Source organism: Mustela nigripes, chromosome 13 (genome assembly GCF_022355385.1).
Source record: "Mustela nigripes isolate SB6536 chromosome 13, MUSNIG.SB6536, whole genome shotgun sequence".
Taxonomy (NCBI): domain Eukaryota; kingdom Metazoa; phylum Chordata; class Mammalia; order Carnivora; family Mustelidae; genus Mustela; species Mustela nigripes.
In genome coordinates, this window is record NC_081569.1 from 23,513,010 (window position 1) to 23,539,228 (window position 26,219).

Sequence of the window (26,219 nt, forward strand, 5' to 3'; positions counted from 1 at the left end):
AATGTGCATGAGAGTCAGTGAGGTATGATATAAACTGGAGTATTAAGAGTTTACTCCTTTTTTTGTTCTGTCCCCTCCCAAAAAAAGGAAAGAGACAGAGATGAATGGATAAAATATGGTATATAAATTCAATGGAATATTTTTTCTCATTTTTAAAATTTAATTTATTTTCAGTGTAACAGAATTCATTGTTTATGCACCACACCCAGTGCTCCATGCAATACGTGCCCTCCATAATACCCACCACCTGGCTCTCCCAACCTCTCATCCCCCGCCCCTTCAAAAACTTAGATTGTTTTTCAGAGTCCATAGTCTCTCATGGTTCACCTCCCCCTCCAATTTTCCTCAACTCCCTTCTCCTCTCCATCTCCCCATGACCTTCATGTTATTTCTTATGCACCACAAGTAAGTGAAACCATATGATAATGGACTCTCTCTGCTTGACTTATTTCACTCAGCATAATCTCTTCCAGTTCCATCCATGTCAATACAAAAGTTGGGTATTCGTCCTTTCTGATGGAGGCATAATTCTCCATAGTGTGTATGGACCACATCTTCCTTATCCATTCGTCCATTGAAGGGCATCTTGGTTCTTTCCACAGTTTGGCAACCGTGGCCATTGCTGCTATGAACACTGGGGTACAGATGGCCCTTCTTTTCACTACATCTGTATCTTTGGGGTAAATACCCAGTAGTGCAATTGCAGGGTCACATGAAAGCTCTATTTTTAATTTATTAAGGAATCTCCACACTGTTCTCCAAATTGGCTGCACCAACTTGCATTCCCTCAATGGAATATTATTAGGCCAGAAAAGTAATAAAGTTCTGATTCATGCTACAACATGGATGAAACCTGAAACATAATGGTAAGTGAATTAAATGACACAAAAGGACAAATATCAAATTATTCCATTTACATGAAATTTCTAGAAAAGGCAAATTCACAGAGACAGGAAGTAGATAAAAGGTTGCCAAGGGCTGGAGCTATAGGTATAGCTTAATGGTTAGAGAGTTCTGTGTAGGTTAATGAAAATTTTTGAAAATAGTGGCAATGGTTGTACAATAATGTGAATGAAATTCATGCTGTCAAATTATACATTTAAAATGGTTTAAAAAGTGCTAATTTTACATTAAACATATTTTACCACAACTAAAAGAAAAATACTGGTTGACCACTTACCATACAAAATATTGTTGAGGGTGTGGAAGAACTGGAACTTTCGTACATGCTAGTGGGAATGCAAAATTATGCCGCCAATTTGGAAAGCAGTTGGTAGTTTTCAGAAAGCTAACCTACCATACAATCCAGCTATTCCACTCCTGGGTATTTTATTTATCTAAGAGAAATTAAAGTCTATTTCCATACAAAGACCTACATATGAATTTTCACAGCACTCTTATTTGTAACAGCCAAAAACTATAGGTAATCCAAATGCCTACCAATAGGTTAATGTATTGAGATATACGATTGAGATATAGTTACATAAAGGGACATCACTAACAATGAAAAGAAACAAATTACTAACACACAACACCTTAGATGAATCTCAAAGTGTACCAAGAGGAAAAGAGCAGATGACAAAAGTACATACTATAAATCTCTGGAAAATCCAAAATAATCTACGGGGACTAAAAGATCAATGGTTGCCCACGGGCTCAGGGAAAGTGTGAGAGAGGCTTTACAAACTTTTTGGGGTGAGAGACATGTTAACTAACTTGGTTGCAGTGACAGTTACCCTAGTGTATACTTACGTTAAAGCTCATTAAATTGTCCATTTTAAATATATGCAGCTTACTCTATGTCAGTTGTACCTCAATGGGGCAGTATTATAAATGAAAGGACAGATGAAGTTTACAACTGATAATAACTAGCAAAAGTCTTCCCCCTCCCCGTGGCACGCTAATTTTCCCTAACTTTTGATTTTCTGAATGGGTCTTATAGAGAAGCTAAAACAAAAAAACAAACAAACAAAAAAAAAACTGCTTAATAAATTGCCTATCCTTTAGGAACTACATTGTCACCTGACTTCTCCAAGGCTATTTTCACCTCAGGAAAAGAGGCACTTTCCCAGTTCCTTCTCCCCTTCCTTCCTTCATTCCTTCTTTCCTCATTCAACAAATATTTATTGAGCACGTAGTAATTATCAGGCATTATTCTAGACATTGGGAATAAAGACATAGACAATATAAAAAGTTCTTGCTCAAATAGAGCTTATATTGGAAGGGGAGAAGACAATGAAAAAAATTAAGTACAATATGTGGTATGTTGCTCGAGAAGAATTATTATGGGGAATACATAAGGCAGAAAATGGCCAATAAGGCAAAGCCTAGCCAAGAAACAGGTGTGAGTAAAGGCTGCTTTTCATGAGGAAGTCACAGAAATAATCATGGAGAAGACAAGATTTAAGCAAAGACCTCCAGGGGTGAGGGGTCAGCCATGCAGATGGCTGGGGAACGAACACTGTAGACAGAAGTAGCGCGCACAAAGCCTCTGAGGCAGAACCACGCCGGCTTCGGGGAAGCGCAAGGAGGACACTGTGGACTGGTGCGACGTCAGAAAGGAGGAGAGTAATGACAGATGATGTCAGAGGGGACGGGGAGGAGCATTCAGAGCTGGTGAGCCATTATCAGTTTTGACTGAGGGAGACAGGAAGCCCTCGGAGGACTGAAGAGGAGACTGGGTGGATAAGGGGCAGAGAAGGAGGGGAGGGCTAAAGCAAGGAGTGCAGGTGCTGTGGAGCGTAGTACAGTAACCCAAGCAAAAGACAATGGCTTGGTCCAGGGGGTAGAAAAAGACTAGCTTACAGTCATGCATCAAATAGGAAGAAGAGGGGAGTCAGGACTTTTGGCAGGAATAACCTGAAGGATGAAGTGGCCATTAACTGAAATGTGGAAAATTGTGATGAAATACTTTTGAGGTACCTCAAAATCGATCAAGTTCGATTTGACATGGATTGTGTTTGAGGTACCAGTAAAATAAGTCCTTTAATAGAGAGGGGACTCATCTGAAAGTGAAATGAGGTCAAGAGTGATCACTGTTAAAAGAGAAAATGACTAGGATTAGGTGATCCAGAAAGAAGACCGTGCAGGTGAAGTCCTTAGGTCACTGATACAGAGAGGCCAACAAAAGGCACCAAGACACACGGAGCTCCACTGTGTAAGAGGAGTGAATCTGTGGGATTCACACAAGAGCATTCTAGCTCAATGGAGGCCTGTGGTTACAAAGATGAAAAAGGGTCGGTAGGTTTAGATACATTTAGGAGGTAAAAATTAACAATACTTGGTTCAATACTATGAGCAAACAAATCTAGGATAAAATTCTAAGGTAAAACTCAGAAATAGTTACAGAGCCAGATTTATACAAAAAGCAAAAATAGGAAATGCAATTAATTCTTGATAATTCTAATGAGTATTTCTTTCAAATCTAGACACGTGGTGCAGTATTTCAAATGGCATGTTTAGTAATGCTAGAACACCTAAATAGAAAGGGCAGCATTTAGAAATTATTACATTCATGCATGGATGTGTGTATGTACATATTAGGGCATCAGAAATATCAGGAAGGAGATACTACCAAATATTTAGAGTGGTTATCTCTGGATGGTAGAATTTCTGGTGACTATCTTTTGTTTTTTTTTTCTTTCTCTTTACTACGCTTTAACTATCACGTTTTCTTTCACAACTTAAAAACAAAGTATTAGTTTTGTCCCTCTAGAGAGAAAATCAAAGAGGCAACAGGCCTTGAGTGACTTAGAGTTCATCAAATTCTTGCTAGATTCCTGGCTCATTTTTAAGCTCTGAGATAATCAGACGCTATTACCATGAAGATCCCAACTTGGGTAAAAAAATGATTTTAAAAAATTGAAGTCCTTAAAATTCACCAATAAAAAATATAAGTTCTTTTTGCCATGCAGATTAACTAAGGCGGGATCTAGAATATGATACTTGTCTTTTTAAATACAATTTGTCAATATTGGGAAGAAGCAAGAAAGGGAAAGGATAAACCACCTGTTGAAGCATGTGAAATGTAAGTGAGATCAACAATAATTTGGAACCTGGGAAGCCCATCTTTTTTCTTTGATTTGCATTTGGATTGGTGGCAGTCTCTAACCTAGAATAATAAAATGCATCGCTTTGTTTTCTTGGTCCCAGTGAAGCTATCCAAAATCCTACCTATTTCTCTTTTGGAATTGTTTATTTTTAAAACCTAGGCTCACGTGATTCTTCTATATGCTGAATGTTAACACTTTGCTGATGGCAAAAGACCATCTCTGCTCCTACGCTCCTATTTATTTTTTATTGAAGTATAACTGACAATATCTTAGTGATTTGATATTTTTATATATTCTGAAATGATCACTTTTAGTCTGTTACCGAAGTTATTACAATATTACTGACTGCATTTCTAGTGATGTATATGGCACCTTTCTTTATAACTGTACGTGTACCTCTCAAGCCCCTTTACTTATTCTACCTGCTCCCAACTCCTCCCCACACTGTAACCAAAAGTCCCTGTGTAAACTGAGCATCTGGCAACTTTGTCGGGCCAGCTGGGGCAGGCACAGGGCAGGAGGGTCCCAGGCCATACCAGGTTTGCTTTGGTGAGATGGCTGGATCAGATGCAGGTCAAGGTCCGGTCTCAGTACATGCGACATAGGAGCCAGCATGGCAAGACGGTGGCTAGAGTGGGCACAAGCCAGGAGTGTCCTGGAGCACACCACACTGGGCTGTTCTGGCAGGTTGGAGCTGGAGCAACTGTGGAAGGAGGAGCATTTCTGGGGCATTCCATATTGGGACTGCCTCTTAGCAGGATCACTGCACTGGGCACAGGTCACAGGGGTCCCTGAGTTCATCAGTGTACCATGGCCCCCTTGACCCAATGGCTGGAGCTGGGGTGGGTGCTGGCTAGGGATGCCCAGGGTGTGCAGAGGGGGAAAGCTGGAATTGGTATAACCTAGGGGTCTGGGCATGCTGAGGTGGCCCTAGCACTCTGGCTAGAATCCCTGGAACCTGCAGCCACTGGGTTTATCAAGATTGAGTGTAAACATAAAAGAACTGTTTCTCACTGGCACCTTCAACCCAGGAAGAATTCAAGCAGTTTCCTGCCCATCTGGTAGAGGCTCTAGGGTTAATAAGTAGATTCCCTTTACTGACAGTCTAGTTGCTATTTATTTATTTATTTGCGGGAGAGAGTAAGCGAGAGAGAGCTCAAGCCAGGGGACGGGCAGAGGGAGAGGGAGGAGCAGACTTCCTGCTGAACAGGAAGCCTGATGAGGGACTCCATCCCAGGACCCTCGGATCATGACCTGAGTTGAAGGCAGATGCCTAACCAACTTAGCCACCCAGGCACACGCCCTTATTTATTTATTTATTTATATTTAAATGTAAATTCGAATTAGTTAACATACAGGGCAATATCAGTTTCTGGAGTAGAATTCAGTGACATACAACACCCAGTGATCATCATAACAAGTGCCCTCCTGAATTCCCACCACTCATCTAGCCCATCTCCCATCTACCTCCTTAGTTGCCCTTTAAACCGCTATTTTTTCACTGTGTTTCAGGGCAGCCAATTCTGTATATGGGCGTCCTCGTAACATCCCTCCCTATTGCAGGTAGTGCCTTGTGAGTGGGGTCCTAGTATCACTGTGTCTCCGTGTCTCTGGCTTTGCTCTATGCGTTCCATCTCTCCTTGTTGTGCAGAAACTATTCAACCACCCTTCAGTTCATCTTCAGGAGAAATCCAGGTTCTGTGTGTCCTGGGAGGGAGTGAGTTTAGGGTCTTCCTACACCACTGTCTTAGACTGCCTTCCTGCTGAGAAATTTAATTTCTGTAAGAAAAGAATTGCTTTTCCACCTGTGCTTAGTTCCTCCTCCAGCAAAAGTAACCTGCCCAGAGCAAGGGCTTTACTTTTAGAAGTCTAAGTTGCTTGCACATGGAATTCTTGAAATAAATTATTTTCATTGGGACTTGGCATGTTTAATTTTAGATCATTAATTTAACATCTGCTTATTTGTTTGTCTCTTGACTATTAGCAAGTAGTAAGTCCCACTCATCCCGAATGACAGCAGATGGTCAGGCTTCTGCTTGTGGCAACTCATTTGCACTAGGTCCCCCTCTTTTCTAAACCTTCTGATCACCCTAGGCTCCACTTGGCTCCCACTCACAAACCCTCTGACACCCAGCCCTGAGAGCATCTACAGTATACCTGATCCTATGCAGACCCACATAGGAACAAAATACAGCACTATCTGTGACTGGGGGCATGCCATGTGCCAGGAACCATGTCTTAATTTGTGTCCAAACCTTATACCAGCACTTCAAGGAAAGTATTTTCTTATACACTGGGCACAAGTAAAGAAACTGGAATCCAGAGGGCACACAACTGGTTCCAGACAGAGTTAAGCAAGAAGCCTAAGCCCTTTGAGACATCCATCCTCTTCCTGACATTCCTTTGTGCCCCCAGGGTCACTGTCCAGCTTGGTGGGGATGGAAGAAGGGGGCTTCTGCTCAGGGAGAGCCACTGTGCTGTGTGGTGCTCTCATGCATACTCCTCTTGCTTCTCTGCCATTAGCACTGCTATGTCAACACCTGCCCACTTTGCACTGCCAAGCCGATCAACAGTAGGGGACCCTGTTGCTTAAAGTGACTCAGAATTATGCTCCAAATCCCATGCATAACTGACTAGCAATACTTATTCTCCTGACCCAATCCCTAATCCTTATGAGGATTAAAAGTCTGAACAAATAAAAGGATCCCCTTTGTTACCCAACGATACAAAGTCAGACAGCAGTTCTCCTCCTGGCTAAACAACCCTGCCTCCCTGCTCCCTCTCTACACTTTGGTGTACTTCCCTTTTGGAGGCAGCTGGGGCAGCTGTGGTTCTCTCCTCCCCCGACATGCTCCTGCTAGACAGAGAGTTAATGGTGGTGCAGTTTACCTAATCCCTGCCAGGGTCACTCTAACATGCTCTTTGGGAACTGTCCTGGTTCATCCAGAAGAAAACAGTGGAAAAGTAAGGAATAAAAGGAACACAGAGAGGGGTACTCTGGCTCTTTGTCTCTAAGGCTCCCACTGCACTGTGACAAATATCCATCTCTTCCAGGGAGGAAAAGCAGTTTTGATCACTCCCCTTGTTACACACACATATAATCCACTTGTGACAAGAGGACACAAATGGCCACACAGCCACTCTACCCGTGCTGGCCTCCGACAAGATCAACCACACAGAAGCAAGTTACTACAGGACTTCTAGTGATACTCATTTTTAATCTCATCCTGATATGTTTCTTTCCTATAAAATATTTTATACGGTACTGAAAGTATTAGTTTAGTAGTAACCTGACCCACGACAGTAGTCATGATTCAACCTAATGCACAGAATTTAATTTATAATAAATAAGCATACATGACAGGGAAGATACATGTGCTTGGGCACTCGTTATCAGTTAGGGTGCATGAATGAGTTTGGGAACTGGAAACCTCACTGGGAGAACAAAAGGCACAGGCAAAGTCAGGCAAATCCAAAAAACTGAAGCATCTTGCTGGGATTCTGATTGCCACACATAAAATAGGGATGACAATGATCCTGTTCAATGGGGTGAGGATTAACAAGACCCCGGAAAGGGTGCTAGTGAAGATTAGCCCCTTTGGAGGGTTCAGCCCACACAGGTGCCCAAACCGGTGATGTCCAGTCGTTCTCTGGAGCACAGACCCTCTGGCCACCAGGGCCCTCTCTGTTAAATATTATCCAAACCCCTCCTCCTTCTGCTAATGAATATATCTCTCATTTTATAGCCACTTGCTGACAACGGTGCAGCAGAGCCTGGAGTGTCCTCCCCAAACCGAGGCTGCACTGCAGGGAATTCTGTCCCCCTGCCCTCTCCCACACAGGTTAGTACACATAATTTTCTTAACAGGAGAGTCTGGCTCCACATCTAATTTAAATCTTTGCTGCCCAAGTCTGTCTTCCTCTCTTCTATTCTTGACAAAGCTGGACCACTCCTGCAGCATAACAAGGCAGATGAGAGCAGGCCTCCACTGAAAGCCTGGGTCCAGCACTGCTTGCCACGCTACTCATTCGGGAAGCAGATTTCACATCCCTGTGTCCCAGCTGCCACATGGGCCCTGGCATGCAGCGCCCACAGTGGGCACTGTGGCCGGATGCTGTGACATCACGGGCACAGCTGTTTAGCTCTGCCATCTCACGACCCCTCTGCCATGTCCTTGCCCTTTTCCATAAAAGGCAGTCACAGAGCAGAGACGGGAGACCTTAAGATCCAACAACATCCGTTTCCAGATAGGGAACAATCCTGGGCAATGGAAGGAGTGACGTGGTCAAGGTCCCATGGCCATGTCAGGGCCGGTCTCTCATCTCCCTGCCCAGCCTAAAACTGCTCACCACAGCTCCATTCCATTCCCCTCTGCTCCTTCAGCAGCCCCTAGGATCACGTTGTCCCTCTGAAGCCATTCATCAGGACCAGAAGCAGAATAGTCCATGCTCAAACGATGGTCAGGGTCTAAGCCAAAGTGCTAGATCTGCCTCCCCTACTTTTTACTTCTCAAACTCTCTCCAGGGAAAAACCCACAAGATGCCAAGTAAACATATGTGATGGTTAATTTTATATGTCACTTTGACTGGCCAAGGACTTGCCCAGATTAAACACTGTTTCTGGGGGTGTGTGTGTATGAGGGTGTTTCCAGATGACACGGGCACTTGAATCCGTGGACTCAGTAAAATACATGGTCCTCCCCAACACGGGTGGGCGTCATCCGAGCCACCGGGGACCTGAAGAGAACAGGAGATAGAGGAAAGAGAAATCTGTTCTTTTTTCCTGCCTCACTGACTAAGCTGGGATATCTTATCTTGTCTTCTGCCCTCAGTCTGAGATTTACATCATTGGCTCCTCTGATTCTCTGGCTTTCAGTCTGAGACTGAATTACACCCCCAGCTTTGCTAGTCTCCGGCTTGCAGGCGGCAGAACATGAGGCTTCTCACCTCCCATAAACCCATGAGCCAATTTCTGTGACAAATCTCTCTAGACATACAGATACACACACACACACACACACACACACACACATCTATAGGTCTATATCTCTCTAGAAATAGACATCTACAGATAGATTTATTGTAGACATTGGCATACAGATACTGACAACAGAGAGAGAACTCTCTTTCTCTCCTATTGGTTGTTTTTATGGAGAACTCTAATACCCCATAACCTTTTAGAGTCTGTTACCTTTTCTAAATACTCCAAGAGACCTAACTAAGCAAGGCCTCTTCCCAAAATAGCCTGAAGGCCCTAAGATCAGTTGATATGAAACAGGCAGAGGTTGGAAGAACAGTTTCTGTAAATGGTTCCATCCTTGGTGATTTCTGCCAAAGACTGCCTCCTGAGTCTCATCTGACCAGCGTGGTAAAAAAAACATGGCTCTTGGGGCAGAGAGCTCCCCATGGGAAAACTGCATATGTACCTCTATGTACCAATCTACAAACACACACAGGCGAGCGTGTGCGCGAGCACTCACGTCAGTCAATGAGTGTTACCCTTACTTTTTAAACTTTAAAAACAAAGAATATTTTTATATATTTTAATCTTCTGTTGCAAGATTTCTGGAGGCCTTGGAGGACAGGAAGTGGTATCTGGAATTTAAAAAAACAGGCAGTGACCTAAAAAGAGGCCAGGCTCCAGGAACAGAGGAAATCCCCAAGGTTGCCCAAGTTCACACCTGGACGGAAACCTGGGATATCAAGCGAAGGAGGTCTGGGGCATGCTGTGGATGATATTCCAAACTGCTAGTGTTTCCTAAAGTGTGTCCACTCTGGGAGGTGTGGATTGAGAATTTCAGAAAGGCAGGGTGGGTGCAGACTATGAAAGACCAGCCAACAGTATGAAACAGAACAGTTCAGATGTGGAACGGCATTTTGTAGTAGGGGGGCAGGGGGGCTTCATTAGGAGTCCAGTTGCCAGTGATTCTCATTAAGAAAAGCTCGTGGAACAGAGGCTGCTAGTTCAACAAAGTCGGGGACACAGCACCAGCTGTAAAAGGATTCACCCCAGGAAAAACTGTTCCTAATTAACTACTACACAGATTAGAGCCAGCCAACACAAGCTGCTCCCACGTGGGTCAATCTACCAGTAATACAAATAAAGTATCCCTAAAATTACATCTATGAAAGAATATCACTCAATTATATTTTATCCAGAGGTTTTCAAAAGTGCATCATTTGTAGGTGATTGATGTTTGCCACTTTTTTTAAAAAAAAGAAATGTCTTAATTAGGGAATTACAGAAATAATAGCTTCTGTCAAGAGGGCAAGAGAACATAAAGACTGATTATTGTCCCATTCATGTTTAGAAAATAGGAAGTAATTAAAGAAAAATATGTATTTACATCCAGGTGTAAATCCTGCACTGCATGGCTTCTCAAATTCGAAGGGACTCAAATATCAATTCCCCACGGATCTTATCAAAACGCAAGATCCTGTCTCTGTGGGTCTGGGTGGTACCTGGGACCTCTGCATCTCTCACCAGCCCTAGGTGAGGGCACTGCTGAGGCTATACCCACCAACCTCTGGAGCAAGGATGTAGGAATACTAGGGATCATGTGCATGCAGTTAATCAAAGATCCATGATGCAGTATGGGTTTCCAGGACGAAGCATGTTCCCTTACTGGTGAGTTCAGCCTCCTTTATCTTATCTCCACGAAACATGAGGATTATCACCACAGCCAGTCCACCTGTGGTACTACAAATCATACAGGCTCTGCACTCAGTTTTAAGGTGGTAAGAGCCAACGTCTCCTCCAGTTGCAGAGGGTAATTCTGCAGTGTGCCTGGTAAACACTTATGAGGAGTCAGGAGAAACAATGGACACAAATTAAGTCTTGCTTCTGGATTATTTTCTCTTTGTAAGCTTGGCTTTTACAACTGTTGTAAAAGCCAACAGTCCTCCAGCTTGAGGTGGAGCATCTCTGAGCCCTGGTGGCCACATGGACCCTCTAATGAAGTTGGCACTGGGCTGGGAGGCACTGTGTCTGCTGAGCTCAGCACTGCAGTCCAAGTTGCTGGGCTGCCAGGGTAAATCTGTCTAACAGCCGCTGGCACATCAAGCCAATATCCTCCCTTTCTCTGTGAATACCTGCCAAGAACTGCAAGATGCGACAAAAGAATTCCCTCTAAAAATCAGGACTTTCCTTTAGAAGCACTGCCCCTGCCCCTGCCCCTGACCCTGCCCCTGACCCTGCCCCTGAAGCTGAGTCTGTTAAAAGCCCCCAGAGTGCTGGTTCTGCCATGCTGTTCCCATGTTCTTACACCAGGGAAGCTCACGTTACAGCTGCAGACCTGGCATCCCACAGCCCAGTGGCTGGCACTCTGCCATGGAGAGCTTGGTCTTACTGCAGTATTAAAGCTGCCTGCTCTCGGGCACAGGCAGGCAAGGACTCCCACAGCCCTGGGCCGAGGGTCAATGATGCAGCCTCCTCCTTCCCAGAACTCTAGACATTTCTCAACTCAACCCTTTATAAGCTCCCAGCTTCTCCATTATTTCTGTGGACTTATGGAGCTCAAGGCAGGCCTCCCACTTGAGACAGATCTGTTGTGTTTATGATTATGCTCCTTTGCACAGTGAGGTGAACCCTTTTCCCTAAAACTAGGCCCAAACAGACTGCTCCCACTCTCGCTCCAGAAGCCCTTGAGAACAGCAGCAGGAGCAGGAGAAGAGCTGGTGATAAGAATGGCCACCCCTACTGGTCATGCACCTGCCAGGAAAGAAAGATCTCTGACACTGTTCCCATTTTGTAGTTGTTGAGACTGAGGTCCAAATAAGTCATATGATTTCCAGGTCACAAGCTAGCAGCTGCAGGGCCAAAGCCTGCTCTCCATGCAGTTCTATCACTAGCCCCCAACTTCAAGGGGGACCAAGCCTGCCCAAACTCCTTCTCAGACCGCCAACCCTAGCATCTTTCTTGTCAGGCCCTTGCAGTGCATTGTGCCCTCAGAAAATGGGGATTTCCTCTGATCCAGCAATGAGGGGTGAGAAGAGCTGGCAGCCACCACAGCAGGTTGGGAAGCTGAGAAAGCAGGAAGTTGCAGATCACTTCACGGGCCAAGAAGGCACAACTTTATTTCTTCTTTGCGTTAACTGGTGGGCACAGCATTTAGTTTTTTAACATTTAGAATTTCCCATTTCTGCTCACCTATACTATTAATGGGTTTTTCTTCTAGAAATTCTTGGAGGGAATGGGATGCACGGCATCCACAAACACCGAGGAGCCACATGGCCAGGCATCCTTCTCCTCCCTTAGCAAGCAACAGGCAGCGTAGGCTTGGTCCAACCCTTCCCGGCTGCTGCAGGCGACCTTCAGTGTGAGTTCCACTCACCGATGTTCCACTCAACCGATCAACTTACTTCGCCAGTGCCTCCTTGAGAGAAGGGATTTTTTTTGTTTTGTTTTAATTACGGTGCTTGGCACACATGTGCTTAATACATCTGTGAGCAATGTCTCACAGAAAGACTCTGTGAATGAGGCTTTCAGAACCTCCTCTGTCCTCATCTGCACAATCTGGATACAACCATCCTCTGAAGGACAAGGTCCCATCTGCAATGCTGTCTCCCTGCCTCTACTCTGGCTGCTCCTCGGGGCCCAAGCCAGGTCTTTCTATCGCAGAACCCCAGAGCTCAGTGTCTGTGCTCAACGCCAAGAGCACCCATCATGCCTCAGCAAAGTCTCTTGGACGGAAGCCATGGACCAAACCCAAAGTCTAGAAAGGCACAGTCAGAATGCACCCTAGAAATCATCTAGTCAGGGTTCTGTCAACACTTCAAATGGCTGGAACTCTCTTATTGAACAAAATCTTAAGTGAAACCCATACACATGCATGTCTGGCTGCTATATCTGTGTGCATTTATGTACGTATATATGTGTGTACACATATAGAGACCTATAGAAACACACATGTACACATGCATTTTGCCCTGACCTGTTTCTTGGCATCAGCAGTTTCTCTAGACGAAGCAGTTCTGCAACATAGCCCATTGCAGTCATATTTTTAGACAGTAATCCATTTGCTTTCTGTCTGTTCTGGACTAGAGAGCTTCTCTTCAGCTTTAACACAGTGCCAACAGCCCCTGCAGGCTTCTAAGCAGGAGAGTGCCCAGAAGAGCTCTTGGATCTGTGTGGATGACTCTGGCAGTTGCTGCAGAGAGTGGGGGGCAGACTGTGGTGAGAAACACCACATGGACACTACATGGCACCCCAGAGCAGGTGTGAGGAGGACCCAGGTCAGGCTGCTAGTGGGGGGTAGTGAAGGACAGATGCGAGCACCTCTGAAGGGTGCCTTCTATGAGGTGGAGCAAGCCAGGGGGCAGGAGGTGGGGCACCATGAGAATGGGCTCTGCAGCCAGGATACCTGGCAGTGACCCCTCCCCTGAGTAGCTGCAAGATTTTAGGCAAGGGGCCTACCGTCTTGGACCTGGGCTACTTTATTTATAAATTAGGGAAGTGACTATACTTGTCTTGGGATAGTGGTACACAGCCCCGGGAGCCTGGAACACCCCAGTGTCGACCCATCCCACACCAAGGGAGCCAGAGTCTGGTGGGCCAGGCCCTCAGGGATGTCTAAAGCCCCCAAGAGGGTCCAATGCACCTACCACAGTGGGTTTAGATCAAACATACTAATAACATGCAAAGTGGTAAGTATTGGCAAATGTTAACTATGGATAGACCACAGGCGAGCTACCAGGCAGCTTTCAAAGATCTGAAGAACTCTCCTGTGGAGGGGAAATTATATGTCCTCCATGTGGTCCTAATGGGGGATCCTTTTAAAGTTCTATATTTGAGGCAAATCTGAAGGGTTCACCTGGACAAAGGGAACGGGCCTGCATGTGTCTGACTGAGGTGACACCTATGAGGGCAGGGCCAAGGAGGGCTGTCTTCCCAACGCCCCTCATCCCTTGAGTCTGATTCCTAGGCATTGCCCTGATAGCATCTAGAGGGCTGGGAACTAGTTGCCTGTACTCAGTGAGGCAGGGTCAGGATAGTGGTAACTCCAGCTGCTGGGCTGGGGTGGCTGGGAAACAACCAGACCATTACAGGATGATGTGAAAAGAGCAGCCAAAATAAAAGGAATGGTCAGGTCTGTGGGACCTCCTGAACTATGGGGTGGGTGGTAAACAGGAGAGCCCAGACCACCTGCTCCACAACAACCCAATACCATTAACTGCGGACTTTTTAGTGAAAAGTATAACGAGGGGGAAAAGGCTTCACCTGCTTAGAAGAAAAGCAAATGTTTCCTACTCCCATCATATCATGGCTGTGGAAAGAGAAGCACAAATTCTGAGCTGGCCAGGAAGCCCACCAGGGCCAGGTGTGGTGGTGCCAGCCACAGAGACTTGGACATTCACCTTGTCTGCCCCCAGGTCCAGGCCTTATTTTCCCAAACTGACTCTCAGAACAGTGCTCTTTCTGTACTGTCCTGAGACTCCTTTTATAATGCCAAATGAATAGGTGAATAGGAAACACACAAGATGCACTGTCAATGGAAAAGACATCTTCCTTGAAGGAAACTCTAAAATCAAGATCCTGGTCAAAGAGTTGGTTAAACATCAGACTCCTGGTTTTGCCTCGGGGCATGATCTCAGGGTCATGGGATCAAGCCTTCAGCACAGAGTCGACTTGGGATTCTTTATCTCCCGCTTTCTGCCCCTCCCCCTACTCATGTGATCTCTCTCTCTCTCTCTCTCAAATAAATAAAAAAATCTTTAAAAAAGAAAAAAAAGACTTTAGTCAAGAGTTGAAAAGTTTGTCCCTCCCTATTTCTAAGACAAATTACTTAGGAGGGAGGGTTTGTGTCTTGATATGGTGTGAACTACACACACACATACATAAATGCATACACACACACACACACAAATACTTAAAAGAACTCTAACCAAATTTTTGAAATCTTCCTAATAGTACAGTTCTTATTCTTTTTGTTCCACTGTCATTCATGGAGTTTTTAATAACTAACATATATATATTAATGTTCAGGCTCTTGGCAGGCGGCAGCCAGCCAGAGAAAGCCATTCTGCCTCAGTCTTGGGCAACTGTACCACAGTCCCTCTGGTCTCTTTCCAGTTCCAGTAACCCACAGACAACCATAGTCTGGAAGATCAATAGCAGCCTAACACTGCATCATAATGCCTACCTCATTCACTTCACTTTGTCTCATTCCTCTCACAGGCCTTTGATCATCTCACACCATCACAAGAAGTGTGACTACAGTAAGATATGTTGAGAGAGAAACCACATTCACATAACTTTTATTACAGCATACTGTTATAATTGTTTTATCTTACTATTAGTTATTATAAATCTATTACTGTGCCTACTATGTAAATTAAACTTTATCACAGGTATGTATATATAGGAAAAAAACATCGTATACCTAGCGTTCAGTACTATCTGTGGTTTTAGGCATCTACTGGGGGTCTTGGAATGCATCCCCCATGGATAAACTAGGGCTCAAGTTTCCAGCAAGAAATCCATCAAAAGAAGGCATTTTCCTCCTGGCAGTGGAAGACAAGGGATGTGGAATGCAACAGTGGGTTGATCTGAGGTAATCAGCATGCTAATGGTACCTGCAAAAATAGCACGGCTTTCCCCCTGACATGCCACTCTTATGGATGGAGTTGTGTCCTCTCCCCAGATTCCTATGTTAGAGTGCTAACTGCCGGCACCTCAGAACGTAGTAGAGACGGGGTCTTGAGGTAATTGAGGTAACTGAAGTAAAACATTAGGGTGGGTCCTAATCCAATCTCACTGGTGTCCTGAAAAGAAGAGATGAGGACACAGGCACAGAAGGAAGACCATGTGAGAACACAGGGAGAAGATGGCCATCTACAAACCAAACAGAGAAGCCTCTGAAGAGAGAAGCCCTGTGACACCTTGATCTGGGACATCCAGCCTCCAGAACTATGAGACAAGAAATTTTGGTTATTTAAGCTACTCGGTCTGTGGGACTTTGTTGTGGCACCTTTAGCAAATGAATACACGCACATTTAAAACATAATCTGCACAGAAACTGAGAATTATCCCCATCGAAGCCTTGAGTCATCGCTGCCTGAGATTTCAGGAGACCTCCCCATCCCAGAGCTTGATATTGACAGGTGGGCTGGTGTGTACACTCACTGACTCCTGCAGACAAACGCTGAAAGAGCGAGAACCACCAAGCAGCACTGGGCCCTAAGACCTCAGAGCTGGGGTTTGAGAGCTGGAGCATCACAAAGCTGATGCCAGGCCCTCCTCTCTTCCTGCTTCCAGCCCTGATATAACCTGCATTTCTTCCCCTTTCTTCAGGAGGACTCCTCATGGAGGCTAGGGAGAGCACAATGAGCACTCACTCTGGGGCAGCATGGCCAGCACCTGGCCTGTGCTATAGGGGGTGGGGGAAAGGGTCCTCAGGGCCTGTGGTTTCAGAGAACTGGTACACCCAGGCTTAACCACAGCAGCAAGGGGGTACCGGGTAAGTGCCACCAACATGCTGTCACCACAGCTGTGTGTGTCCTTACTGGAGGAGAGGCAGATCTTTCCTGTGATCTAAGTACAGCAGGAACTTAGTAATCCCATCCCATGCCCCCAGCATGGGCAGTCAGTGAGCACATGGTGGTGACCAACCACTGCCTTTAGGAAGTAGCTTTTCAAACTGACCTACCCATGCAGCTCCTCCAGTGTCACAAGTGCCCAAGTCCTAGTTTTGGGAGCATCCAAAGCTACTGTTAACTGCAAGCATTATTAAAATTTTGATTTGCAGAAATCAAAATTTCTACTGGGGTGTTTGGAATGCATTCCCCATGGATGTGTTCCAAGAAAATTAGAAGAAGCAGTGTCATAGGAAGACTCAGAAGAGGGCCTGACACACAGTGGGTACTGAATGAGTATGAACTGGGACCATTATTCAGGATAGGGGTGGGGGCGGAAAGTCTCATTATTCTTACCACAAGGGTTACAAGCTTTCTGAACACTGACACAGAGCTCCCACCAATTTCAGGTTCTAGGTGGCACTGGCTCCTGGATCTTTTGTCAACAAGAGATTTACAAGCAGTTTGTCAGAAAGACCCCAGTCTCTCAAGGATGCATGAGGTGCAGAAACACTCCAAACAGGCAGGAGCAAGCTACTATCCAAGTGTCCCCAAGCCTTTGGACTTTAATGTTTGAGATGAACAGTCCAGTCCCAGCAACTGAATCCGGCCTTACATGCACCACCTTTCTCTGCCCACTGTTAGCTTCAAAAGGCCAACACTTAGAATACTAAAGATGTATTTCCATGGCCAACACCAGCTCTGCTGGGCCAAGGCGGAGACGTCAACCTTACAAGTCTGTCCTGAACAAAATTTCCTGCCTGATGGTCAAGGCTCCAGAACTCCTGATAAAGGGCGGATAAGCAAACCAACTATTTGAAGTCACATCCAAAACAAACCCAAATCCATATGCTTTGAAGTTGGTCTTTTTTAACCAACCAAACAAAACGGCTCCTTTTTGGACTACAGCAGGTATTACTGCAAAAAGTGAGCCATTACAGGTGAGTGAGAACTATGTTTTTTCCCTCTCACTCAAAGACAGAAGAACCACAGGTAGACATTTTTGTTTGGGTAAGTTGTGTGCACATGTGTGTGTGTGCACGTGTGCACTTGTGTGTTTTATGGAAAAAAAATGATTTTAAGCTTTGGCGCAATTCTTAACTTATAAAACCCCATCCAGATATACCTAAATGCTTGCTCTCTGGAACTGGAGGGAAGACTTCTGTCACTGGCAATGACATGCTTTTTATAATGGGAGGTGAGCATATGGCCTTCTGACAGATACACTACTGAAAAACAACCTCAGGGAAAACCAACAAACTAAAAAAGCTTGCTTTAGGTCTGATCTCAGCTTGGTTAAAATTCTCATTGGGGTCTGTTAGGTCACATCATTGGGTACCTTTCACAACATGGATATTCATTAGCAACTTTAAAAAAGCCCTGAGTTTATTTCATTATAGTTGAAACCCAATTTAGATGTTAGAAAATACAGTTTCATCTACACACAAGTAGGTAATTATATCTTCTGAAGTAAAGTTCTTGCTTAAAACAGGATTCTTATAAGCTGTGGTTTATGTTAATATCATCATGAGGGTACAAATGTGTGTACTGATATTTCTGTGTATACATATGCATATATGGTATGTCTCACTATGAAGAGGAGAAATCCTAAGAAGTACTAATATCAAAATGAGAACCAAAGTGCTGCCTTTCACTGGAGGAACACATGCAAATTGAAAGCATTACATAACTTCCCCAGTAATTCTTGGTGAAATGGGAAAATAGACTCTGACAAATTCAGAAACATAATTAGAATAACTCAAAGAAATAAAATGCTGTGGCAGTCAGGGTGTGGTGACTGGTTTCATGTTGTGGAAACAGATTTTCCTCTCACTGGAGGCTCTACTCACAAAACAAGTGGAAGAGATACGACACCAAGTATAGGGACCTCCTCAAGGGGCAAAGTGTTTCCCAGTCCACAAGTGAAGACTGGACTGTCCCAACACCACCCCTCCCACACCTAATACACACAGTGCTCTGTAGGTGCTCTAACAATTCCAGATTCTCCAGGAATGTTGCTTTTACCGGTCAATGTGCTTCTAGAACATCATGTGTTAGCCCAGGAAAGAACATGTATCCTCTCCTAGAAGATAACAGGAAGTGATAAGTCAAGCCCTTTTATTTCGTTTTGCTTTCTTCTTTGGAACATACACGGCCATACCTGCACACACATACACGTCTTGCACACTTGCACACACTCATAAGTGTGCGTGCACGAACACACTCATCCATTTGTATGCTCACGTGTGTACACACATGTGTACAAACACACTCACATGTGCACACACACATGCTCACACACTCGCATTTAAACATATATATCCATACCCACTTACAGAGTATCAGTTGGGCAGATCTCACATTGTCAGCCCTTCCCACTGGTAAAGGAATTTCTAGCTCAGAAACACACACACACAACTCAAACTCTTTGCAATTCAGGTACATTTAGGAAGGTTGGAATTTGATTAAATTCCTTCTTTTTTTACAGTGAAAATATAATCAAAGAGAAAGACAGCATTTCAAACCACATACCACATAAATAGAACAAAACCTATTAATGCTTTGGTTGTCTTTTTCCTGGAATAAAAAATGTGGGGTGTCTGGGTGGCTCAGTGGGTTAAGCCTCTGCCTTCAGCTCAGGTCATGATCTCAGGGTCCTGGGATTGAGCCTGCATTGGGCTCTCTGCTCGGCAGGGAGCCTGCTTCCCCCTCTCTCTCTGCCTGCCTCTCTGCCTAATTGTGATCTCTGTGTTAAATAAATAAATAAAATCTTTTTTTTTTTTATTAAAGATTTTTATTTATTTGTCAGAGAGAGAGCGAGTGAGAGCGAGCACAGGCAGACAGAGTGGCAGGCAGAGTCAGAGGGAGAAGCAGGCTCCCCGCAGAGCAAGGAGCCCGATGCGGGACTCGATCCCAGGACGCTGGGATCATGACCTGAGCCGAAGGCAGCCGCTTAACCAACCGAGCCACCCAGGTGTCCCAATAAATAAAATCTTTAAAAAAAAAAATGCCCACTTCCTATGACACGAAAACATGAAATTAAACATATACAGAGAATGTTCAAGTTTCCATATGTAGTAAGATATTTTTGGATTAATATATCAGGTTAGCCTAGTATTATCAACTTCATGGCATTTAACTGTCCTCATTAAGATCACAGTGCTTTACTCTCTACATGCACTGATATGCTAGACCACAGGTTCAAGGCAAAGAATCTGCAGCAAAGTCATGAAGATTAGAAACAAATAAAAATCTTATATAACCAAATTTATATTTCCCATTAAGAAAACAGTTGATATTATAAAACATGGTATATCTCAGATAATTATATTACCAACCTAACCAAATGGCTTTGAATATCCACAGAATTGAAACTTTAGTCTAAATACAATTGTGTTTTCAAAGTAATTTTCTTCCTTAAAAGCTTTCCTGTTACATATCGCATATCCTTCAACTGAAGTATCTGATTGTTAAGTTCACGAATGAAAATGTCCCACATTATAAACTATGAGCTTAGTGTATGTAAAAGAAAACCATGAATCTTTTCATAAAGGCTTGATATTGACCTTTCCAATTAACAAGTCCAGCTAGCTTTGTCTTCCACTTAGATGATTCCTCTTTCATTCCACAGCAGAGCATGTAACTAATTTAGTTAAAGACTAACAACCTGAAAATCTCCAGGAAAAAAACAGCTTTGGTGCGAGATTTTGCAAACAGTCCTTTTTCTAAACCTCTAGTCTTCCTGTGGTAGAGAAAATTTTGAGAGCATGTATAGGTAGAAACAACAAACAACATAAAAATTTTGTTTCCTACATAAATAGAATGTAAGGTGATAAAGCTCCCTGAATTCTGTCAGGTAATTCAGGGGTGGCCTAACTCTCCCTTATAAAGGAAACTGCTTTGTCAGTGCCTAAGAGTGCCTGGCACCCAAGAATGTTCCTGGGAATTTAGTAAAAATTTATGTGCAAAATGGAGGTAAAGCCACATCACTGTCTTAGAATCTGTGCAAGTCTAGACCATTAGGTACATCTTTTAGACTCGTGCTTCACAGACTCCCCCAGCCTAGGAAAGTTTCCATACTAGTTTCATCCGTTTTGCTAATGGGGAGCACGCAGCAGGCCACACATGTACACGCCTGTGCACACACCCCCCCCACACCAGAGAAGAGCTAGCTACTCCAGGCTTGTGATTTTAGCTCTTCCTGAAAACCTCATCATCGCTGCTCTAAACAGCCTGAAGCAGATGGCCCTGTGGGTGTAGCCAGGGTTGTGGGTAATAATCCCACAGGTCTACCCAAGAGATAAACTGGAAGAACATTTTTTTCTCAGTAAATTAACCAACATAGAAATCAGTCCCTGAAGGTTCCTCCCTGATACTAACGGCTTGTTCAGCAGCAAGATCTCAGGTCTGGACTCTCCCACTGTCTTCAGGGAGGCCTGTCCTGCTCTGCCCAGTTCCCATCTGAAATTCCAACACCCACCTGACATTTCACATCCCTCTTCCTGCTTTATTATTTACTCCTCAGTGCATATCATTATTTGCAAAGATCACATAAACATTGACAGGAAAGATGCTTGCCTCTTTTGATCAACAGATTGCCTAGAAGCATCCATTTGAAGCATTTGAAGCACAGTATGTGCTTAATAATGAAAAATCACAAAAACGAGTCTCTAAGAATATTTTTATATAAAATTATCAGCCTAAGGAACTCCCATTTTTGCAGAAATCACTGTGCAGATGTTACAGACAAACTAGATGCTTCTATCTGTGTAAAGGCTAATTGCATGCAGACTCATGGGCAGGGCTGTGGGTCAGAATGAGTGTCTGTATATGTGTGTGAGTGTGAGAGAGAGAAATAGAGAGAGAAGCAACAGCAAATGCCCAGTGCAAAAGGGAAGGACTGGATGCTGGAGAATCCCCCCATCCATGCCAACTCAGAAGGTGACAGAACCCAGGACTGCCTCCAGCTCTACCCTGATTCAGGAAGCCACAGCAGGCGGTGCCTTGCGAGAACCTCCTGTCTTCACATTTTCTGTTTTTGGTCTATAAAAGGGTGTGATAATCATTACCTCATGAGATTTATATTTTAAAATATGTGAAGTTGTTTTTAAAATGTCTGTGCTACTACAAATGTGAGAAGCATGATGAGGTCTGACACCAAGGGAGCCTGAACAAATTTGCGTTGTTATCCCAAGAGCTTCGTGTGAAACACTGGGGTTCTCTATGACTTCTGGGATAATGCCAATTTGGCTCCCACTTGAAAACTGTATGTTTATTTTGCATTTCCATGATCTCTTGTTTCTTTTGCCTGAGGCCAGATTGCTAGGTGGTTCAAGGTCCTGGGGTCATTGTCCAGTGTCTGAGGGCTGTATCCTCAGATTCAAGGGTCTGGGCCAGCTGTGCATGCTGCCTTCCTGCTTCTAGTCCATGAATCCTGGGCAATTTCTGCACTGGGAGTCTGCTGGTAAACAAGCCTGAGTCCTTTAGGTATTAGCCCCATTGCCTTAAATCGTTAGACCCTGCAGCACATGAACTGAGTCCCTCTTTTCTTTTTTTTTGTTTTTTTTTTTTTGCTCATGGACCAATCTAAGTTACTTATTTAAACCATCTCCTTCCATAAGCAAAGAGTATACTTTTCTGGTCTATGTGCAGAGTCATGGTCCAACCCAGTTCTGTGGTCCCCCTTATTCATCTTCATAGCCAATGAGAAGCAGACTCGCCTAAGAGTTATGAAACAAAGTATGATCATCGTTTACCCAGGGAAAGGGCTTGGACCTGATGTGGAGATGGAGTAGGTGACACACTGAGGTCTCTTGTTCTTTCTGTGATTTGACTTCAGGAAGACAGCATGCTCATACCCTTGCCAGGGAGTACTACAAAGTAGGTGAAGGTCTTCCACGTGCCAGCTGAGCCATCTGCACCCTGGGTGCCACATGGACTGCCCCAGCTGTGCCCTGGACTGGGAAGCCTGGGACTGAGCCCCTACTGCCACTTTGGACCTGAACAGCCTCCGTGCCGCCCACTTTTCCTTTTCTTAGCATCCTTCCCTAAGCAAACAAGCCCTTCATTAAAGGCTTTCAGAAACAGAGATACTTTTTTTGCCTTGTCAGTAGAGGGCGCTGGAGGGATGCTGCAGGAGAAAGGGCTGGCCTTCAGGTGGAAGGGTGTGTGGATTTGTTCTTCACTTCCCCGCACCCCCTCCAGGGGTCTCCAAGGCAAGGAACTTGTATGTTTATATGTCCAGAACTAGATCTGCCAAATCCTTTTTCAGCTTTCAGCTCAAGGTAACCAGAGACCCCAAGGGTATGGACCCTGACCCCAAGGGGGGCTACATCTCCTTGCACCCTCTCCTGGTCCCTTTGCATGTACAGATCTGGGCTCTACAGGATGGTTGTCTAAAGAGCCACCACTCAGCCTTTGTCCACTGCAGCAGCTGGAACCACAAGAAGAAGGCAGCATTCTGCCCCGCTAGTGCCTAGTGGCCAGCAGCTGCCCCTGGCACTTTCCAAGTTTCCTGGCTCAGCACTTTTCTGTGGATGGCTGACTTCTGGCTGGCACAGCCCCTCAGAAGCTTTTCTACCATCATGTGAGTAATGGCTGTGCTCCCAGCAATGAAAACAAGACTCAACCTGGGGTGTCTCTTCCCTGGGTAGTATCTAGGTAGGCCCCAGGGCCAGTGACTGCTCTATCAGCGAGGTCTGCTTTCCTGCAAGTCTTCGTTCTCACTTCATAACCCCCACTGGAATTCTTTCCATCAAACTTGCCCTGACTGAATCCTGTGCAATTTCTGCTTCCTCACCAGACCTTCATGTGTACAAAGTCCCTGTCACATTTCTTCACCCCGGTTTTGCAAATTGCTTCTAATTTAGGTTTTCCTAGGGTCCACCACTTACAACTGACTACTCATCAAAATGGCAGCATAGCGCTTTGTATTTGACAGGACCCAGTTCCTCACGTGTCTGAGATACACTAGCTGACTCCATTCTATGAAAACCCACTTAAATACCAAGAACTAGAATGTTCTTGGCATTGTAATGCTGTAGTCAGAACTCTGGTTTTCCAGCTGTCAGGCTTTTAATTTTCTTTTAATTTTTAAACATTTTAAATTTTTATTTTATATTAACTAATTAATTTAAATTCTACCACAATTGACATAGTGTGCAATACTAGTTCTCCAAATGTCAGGCTTTTAAACGCCATAAATTTCCTATCTTTATTCTGTGTGGGGTGGTTCTTACATTTCAGAATAATAACGTCTGAATGGGAGTTCAGCTACCAGAAAAATATTTTCAGACATTTAGAGAAAATGGAAAAGAAAAGAAAAAAGTGGAAAAAAAATTCCACTAATAGAGACAATATGCATGCTTACTGAAGAATGTGGGTGCTGATAAAGAATCTTTTATTTCAAATCAGAATTCCTTTGGTTGTTAATTTTGGCTATTTAGACTAAATTATGGATCAGCTCCATTTATTTCCTCAGGCATTAATGGGGCACGAAGGAGGGTGATATAGGATGTGTCTGCCTGTAGCCATCCTTAAATAAACATCCAACTTACAAACAGTTCTCTTAGATAAAGCACTACTGAGCTATGAAAAGTTCCAGTTGTTGTTTGGGAAAAAAGTAGGTGGAGGAGGTTTTTAGCTATTACTGGGTTTAGCAACTGAATAAAATTAGATGATGTGAAACATGAAAGTAACTCTTGAGTAACTTAGGAGCTAGGTGCTACACCTAAGCGTTCTCCATTCCACCACACCAAACATGTACACTCTGCTCTCCAGTTTTCAAATTTTCACCCACTAAAGATACGTAAGTATTCATGCATGTTACAATCATCTTCCAAGCACCCTGCCCACTCTACCAGGAGGGTAACATTCTAGCCTGGGTAGCCACTGCCTCTTTATAACCCAGTGTGTGCTCAGATGACAAGAAATGAGCCCGCAGTGCAGCTGCCATACTGATTTCAGGCTTAATTCACACACTGATCTGTACCTGGAATTCTGGGCTCTAGTCCAGGAGACTGAGCAGGCCTGGTCGAGAAAGCCTCGAAGTAAGACCATCATTAGGAGAACGGGGGGGCGGGGGGGCTGGGCAGTAGAAGGTGAGCCCCCATTTATTGCCAAACCTTGGAGCACAATCAATGCAGAAGTTAGAAACCTCCAGCACTGGGCCTCAACGGGGCCCTAAATTCTACCAGTGATCTTGATCTGGGATGATGACAGCACCCCATTTTTAAAAATTGCTATTTTTAATATTTATGTCAGCTCCGTGTCATTCCAAGAAAGATTTGAGGCAGCTCACAAAAAACCACTTCGCACAAAAGAAGGCTTGGAAAAGGAAAAAAGTAAATGAGTAGTGGCTACATTTAACAATACTGCACTGTATATTTGGAAGTTGCTAAGTGAGTAAATCTTGAAAATTCTCATCACAAAAAAAGAAAATTATAGCTGTGTGTGCTGTTGGATGTTAACTAGACTTAGTGTGGTGATCATTTCGCAATATAAACAAATACTGAATCTTTATGTTGTACACCTGAAACTAATATAATACTGTATATCCATTATATCTCAACTTCTTAAAAAGAGTGAGAGAGGAACTTGTGGTGGAAATAAGTGGGAGCAGATGCTGGTAATGACGTCCCAGTGCACTGTAGGTTGGAGGGATGTCAGGCTCAGAAGTCCCTATCAGCTGAAGCAAGGTCGGGAGCTCCAGCCTGTGGAATTCTGTCTACAAGTGTGTAGAGGCATCTTTGGTTGTCACAGTGAACAAGGGGGATTACGTGTTCACTCATGAGTGGGAGGCAAGGATGCCAGACCCAAAGGATCCTGTCTAATAAATATCTCACCCAAATACTGACAGTGCTCATGATGAGATCCATAAGCGTCAAACAAGCCTACCTTTCCAAAGAAGCCTGTCCGGTCTTGAGTCCGGAGCTGCTGCTTCTATGGGAGCTCATGGAGAGATCTCAGTGACAAAGGAAGAAAATCTCCAATGTATGACATTGATTGACACATATGTGACAGAGGAAGAGACTCCCCAGTGGCATCCTTTCTGAAATGCAGGAGCTCATTTCCTTGGGCACTTCTTAAATCCCCTTCAGTACAGACCAACTGCAAGACTCCCAGGCATGACTGAAACAGAAAGCCTAGGACAGAGGTGGTGTTAGGAGAATAGGGCTTAGGCTAGCCCAGCTCCCCTCCAGACACTTCCTGATCTCTGACAACTCATGCTACTTTCATTACACCTAGATTTGGACCCCTGCATCCTTTGTACAGAACTGCAGGAATGAGAGTGAAAAGAAGGTTGGAAACCCCTGACAGGGTTGGAATTTTCCAGCCACAAGGCTGTTGGTGAGCGCCAGCAGTCAGACACCACACTTCCTTTCCTACTTCTTACTCCACATCAACTGTATATTCTTTTGAGCTATGGCTGAAGCTCTCTAAAGCAGAATTCAGATACAGAAGATCTGATGCCAACTCAGAAACACCCTTGAGGAGAAAACATTCCAGAGCTACACTCTCAGAATAGGGCATTAGTTCTGCTGTGTAGCCATTTAGCAAACTAGAACAACTAGATAAATGTCAAGAGTCAGCTGG

The 26,219-nt window shown here is 44.3% G+C and overlaps 1 protein-coding gene across 1 annotated transcript in view; it reads right to left on the reverse strand.

Moving 5' to 3' along the window:
* The window catches only part of ATP10A (ATPase phospholipid transporting 10A (putative)), a 191,658-nt gene that overhangs the window by 80,985 nt on the left and 84,454 nt on the right, over nucleotides 1-26,219 (reverse strand). The gene's annotated exons all lie outside the window — the stretch shown is intronic.